This window comes from Bubalus kerabau, chromosome 7, assembly GCF_029407905.1.
Source record: "Bubalus kerabau isolate K-KA32 ecotype Philippines breed swamp buffalo chromosome 7, PCC_UOA_SB_1v2, whole genome shotgun sequence".
In the NCBI taxonomy this organism is placed as follows: domain Eukaryota; kingdom Metazoa; phylum Chordata; class Mammalia; order Artiodactyla; family Bovidae; genus Bubalus; species Bubalus kerabau.
Window position 1 is genome coordinate 27,821,616 of NC_073630.1, and position 5,234 is coordinate 27,826,849.

Consider the following 5,234-nt stretch of genomic DNA (forward strand, 5'->3'; position numbering starts at 1 on the left):
GAATATCTGTGTTCACCTTTTTTCAAGCAACTTCTTCCTAAAAACAGCTTCTCATTTTCTTCCATGATTTCTTCTTTCAGGCTTCTCAAACCTTTCCAGTTAAATTTAACTGCCCTTATCAGGGCTTGAAATGATTCCAAATAAGCTTGGAAGTGCATCTTGGAAAGAGAACAAAGTAACGCATAGGCTTCTGGATAAGTTTGTGGCTAAACAAACAAGTAAGGGACAGAAATGTAAGGCTGGACGTTGTGTGTCCACAGAGATTTCTGTGGACAGGGCGATACTGTTCTCATATAGCTTAAGAAGCGTAAAGAAATGTGTCTGAAGAAAGGGATGCTTCCTTAATTATAATTCATTCCCCATTGATGAAAAGAATCAAGACACTTTCCAGCATTTATGATGGTTCTTTTTATAGAGAAAAGTCAATCCGCTTTTCTAGTTTTCACCAACCATGTGTGATATTTGAGCCAAAGCTTCCTAGGAACGAAGACGCTCATTTAGGACTTGGCGGTGGTCTGAGCCTCATCCTGGTTTATGTGGTGGCCTTTGCTGGTGGATCAGGCCATCTAATGAGGGGATGGAAATGCGCTATTTTACATCCTCCTTGGCGGTACACCAAACTGTGTTTTTACTTCTGTTGCTGTGTAAAAATATTGTGTTAAATGCTAGACATGGTATGTAAGTGCTTGATGGCTTTGAATTTCTTTTCATTTTGGCAAATAAACATAGGCAAAAAAACCTTCCTATTTTCCTTCCATTTGTAGGCTGCTCACTCAATTGTGTACTATAAGTTCAGTATTTGGTTTCCAACTTTATTGAAGTGTAACACTTCATTTTAACTTGAAATTGATGTTGTGCTGTGTCTCAAAAGAAAGAAAACAGCTTGAACGAAGGAGCAGTGATTTTCATTCTCTTAATTCTGAGTAATAGTAGCTCTTTTTGCTTTTGTCTTGCACTATTGGTTAACTCATGAAGCCAAGTCTAAACAACTATCACTGAACCATTCCATTTCTATAATGTAATGAGACTATATGTGCTTGAAAACAAAAATGAAGAATTCTTTCCATTGGAAGGATATCGCCATTACATTTCAGTTTCTTCTGGATGCAAAGTGGCCCTTAGTTTGTCTCTTCTAGATAGATTCAAAGTTCCTGGCTTATGAAACTGACATAATGCCATAAATTTAACTTGCCTTGCAGAAAATTACTTCTGCAGAGGAAGGACTCATTTTTGCTGCCTGCAGAAATCATTAGATGAATAATTCCTGTTTTGAAGGTTATGTTTGTTACAGGCTCTTCTGGGAGGTCTTGACCATATTTCATAAAACAAAAACAGGACCTTGAGAGTACTTGCTAGTTGATGACGTTCCCTGCTTTAGTCTTCTTCAGCTATCCAGTAATTCTGTGCTGAGCATATCCCCCAGTGATTTTCATGAAACTCCTTTTCAGCTGACTCCGCCAGCGTCTTTGGCTATCTGGAAGATTTTGCCAGACTGACTTCATTAAATTTTTTTCCTGATTATTAAAGCAATGCGTATTTATTATGAGTATTTTTTAATAGAGAAAAGTAGAAAAAAATCTGGGGGAAAATATAACTCAAAATTCCTGCTGCCCAGAAAGAATAGTACTAAACTTTTGACCTAGTTCCTTCAGTTTGACTTTCTGCTGGATTGGTCCACAGATCTACCACTGTTGGGAATTTTGGACGTGGTATAGAATCTTTAGAAGTGTTGAGGAAATATCTTCCCTTATCAGGAGTCAATTAGTTTAGGCCTTAAAATACTACTTATCAAGTACATGGTATATTTAGTGTTGGGTTGATTCTGCTCTTCATTAGCTAGAGAAAATGAGAGAAATAATGCACAGAGCTGGGATAAGAGAGTGCTCAAAGGACCATTTTATTCTTGGCCACCATATAGTTTACATTACTGAGAGTGCAGTAGAACTGTCTGAAGATGACTCTCCATCTTAATGTTACTGTTTTGCATAACTGTGAATGACAAGGAAGAAGCAGGGAGGGACACCGTCTCCTGGGTTGGCCGCTCTCATCTGTTCCCATTGCTCTATCTCCAGTGTGTATGTTGATTTAACTCAGCAGTTAATAGATCCAGTCTTTCCCCCTGAGTTCTCAAGTGGTATATTTAGTAATACCAACACAAAATATATTCTCTCTCCATTTTTGCCTCCTTTGAAGAAAAAGAGGAACAGAAACCAAATATCTATCCATCTTGTTTTCTGTCAGTGAATTATATCGCTACTTACCTTGTCATCCAAGCCAGAAATGTAGAAACTATCCTACAGTCTTTCTTCTCCTTAGTATCCCCAGGTACAAGTCATCTCCAAGTTTGATACAGCGTTTGCTCCTGGTTGTGTCTTGATTACTTCAGCTCCTTTACCATCACCGGCCCTTTGCCTATAACCTATTCATTGCTGGATGCCCGGTAGCCAGCTCATTACCCCGCCGCATTAGTCATTCACAGTGTTCTTAGACATGATATTCTCTTCAGTGTCATGGCTTAGAATGTGAGCACTTAGAAGTGTCTCCTCCATTTTGATTTTACTTGAATGATGTGGGGAATCATGATACTTCCTTGAATCTGATAGTGCCTTTCTGGGATGGCATTATCACAGGGCTGGTTGGAAATTGGAAGAAAGCTGTTCAACTGGTCGAAGTAAGAGAATAAAGGGATGGAAAGTTGTGTCGTTTCAGGCAGAAGTCATTCAATGATGCTTTGGAAATTTTCCACTCTGTCTCTTGAAAAAATATTTTCTTCTGCCTCTAATAGGGCAAACCAGAGTACTTTATATAAAACTCCAGTACCTACCTTGGATCATATTTCTCTGCCTCCATGTACTAGGTAAAATTTTTAATACTAAAGGAAGATAGGTGCTTACAGAAATTCTTATTTCAAAAGGAAGTGACTCTCTATTCCTCTCTGCTTAGTGATACTTGCCTCTTAGATTTGTAAAAACTTCATTGGATACTTGTCTGTACTTGTATTATGCTCTGAAGGCTAAGCAACCAGTGAAGGAGAGTGTTGTCTTTGGAAATATATCTAGGTTTCACATTAATAGTTGTAAATGAGAGGGAAGGAAACTAATACTTACTATATGCCTACTTTATATTAGCCATTTGCATATTTACCATAGAATTTAATCCTCTCATGATCCTGTTGAAATTAGTATTGTGGTATACATTTTACAGATAGGGAAATCTCAGAGACATTAAATAGTTTCCACAGCTGACATTCAAATATAGATCAAGGGCTTTTCTCACTGTACTGTGATAAAATAATGATGATGAAATCAGTAACTATAATCACCATGGCAAGTAATACTGTGGGATATGTTATCTAGAAGTCAAGAAGTCACTGGGCTGAATATTTTCCATGTATTAGCGTATTTAATATTAACAGTACCTAGCTCAGAGGTTGTGAAATGATCTAGGTACTGTTAATATTATTAACTCCATTTTACAAATGCAGAGATTGAAACTAAGAGTGTTTACACAAGGTAGGTCACTCAGTCATCAGCAGTGAATCTGGGGTCCAGGTCCAGATAGTTAGATCCTGGGCCCCAATTCTATAAGATTTTTTTTTTCTTTTTGAATGTGGACTATTTTTAAAGTCTTTATTGAATATGTTACAATATTGCATCTGTTTTATGTTTTGGTTTTTTGGCCACAAGGTACTTGGGATCTTAGATCCTCGACCAGGGATTGAACCCATACCCAACCAGAGATCGAACCCATACCCGCTACAGGGGAGGGCAGAATCTTCACCACTGGACCACTAAGGAAGCCTCCCTGAGGCCCCGTTCTTAAACACAATGATATGCTACTTCCTAGTAACACATCAAAATTCATGACTGAATAAATGGAATAAATAGTCCTTAGCGTAATGTTTTGCCTGTGGTGGTCAAGTAATGCCTATTTTAATGACTGAACAGTTAAGTTAAATGACTGACTAATTGAAGCAAGTACTAAAAGAACAAGTAAATGAGATCCACAATTAATTATTTAATTACTCAGTAAAGAATAGGAAGAAAATTCTGAGAGTCATCTGGAGACTTTTCCAAAAATAAATGTAATGTCAGGTTACTACGTAATACATTGGATTAACTGAGTAACTTCTGTGGATTGTTTGAATCAATGAAAAAATTCAAGTAATGAAAACATTTCAATGAACTAGCAACAAGTAAAGGCTTCCCTGGTGGCTCAGATGGTAAAGAATCCACCTGCAGTACAGGAGACCTGGGTTTGATCCCTGGGTTGGGAAGATCTCCTGAAGGAAGGCTTGGCAACCCACTCCAGTATTCCTGCCTAGAGAGTCCCCATGGACAGAGGAGCCTGGCAGGCTACAGTCCATGGGGTCACAAAGCATTGGACATGACTGAGCACAGCACACACAGCAACAAGTAACGCTTTAGAGTCTGAAGGGAAGGGAAGCCTACATTTTAAGGGTAAGAGTACCCTTTGTGGGTCAGCCCTTGGCAAGAGTTTTGATAGTATTTGTGCAAAGATGAAGATTGCTCCAATGCAGATGCTGTGATTCAAGTGAGAGTCCAGAGTTTTGAGTAATTTCTGGTGAATTTTTCCATCCCCTCCCTCCTTCCCCTAAACGCTCACAGCATTATGACTGTTATCTGCCAGAGGACCAGATCATCCCTCATGTGGCTCTGTACATCCCTGTCTTTTTAACCCTACCTTCTACTGTTCTCGATCTTTTGAAACCTTTCCATTATACACATATCTTCATTTTCTTCTGCAAATATTCCCTTTATCTCTTGCTATTACCAAACTCGAATGTCCCCTTGTAGACATTGCTTCTTCTGTAGCCCTCTTTCATCATGATGGGTTTTCTTCTTTTTGTTGGGCCTAGAGATGGAAGAGGGGCTTCCCTGGTGGCTCAGAGGTTAAAGCGTCTGCCTGCAATGCAGGAGACCCAGGTTCGATCCCTGGGTTGGGAAGATCCCCTGGAGAAGGAAATGGCAACCCACTCTAGTATTCTTGGCCTGGAGAATCCCATGGACAGAGAAGCCTGGTGGGCTACAGTCCATGGGGTTGCAAAGAGTCGTACACGACTGAGCAACTTCACTTACTAAGAGATGGAAGAAGTACCATCCTTCTTATTGCTGCTTCCGGTCAATCCACCCAACCTCCTATTTAAACAAACAAACAAATACATCTTTGTATCTCATGTTGTCAGATTTTACCTGCCCTATACTTGTTTGCAG

General features: G+C 39.3%; 1 non-coding gene across 1 annotated transcript; it reads left to right on the top strand.

The window, feature by feature from the left end:
* Positions 1-4,895: 4,895 nt before the first annotated feature.
* On the top strand, positions 4,896-4,967 carry TRNAC-GCA (transfer RNA cysteine (anticodon GCA)). Its single transcript has one exon. It is a non-coding gene; the product is annotated as a tRNA-Cys (tRNA).
* The last annotated feature ends 267 nt before the right edge of the window (positions 4,968-5,234 follow it).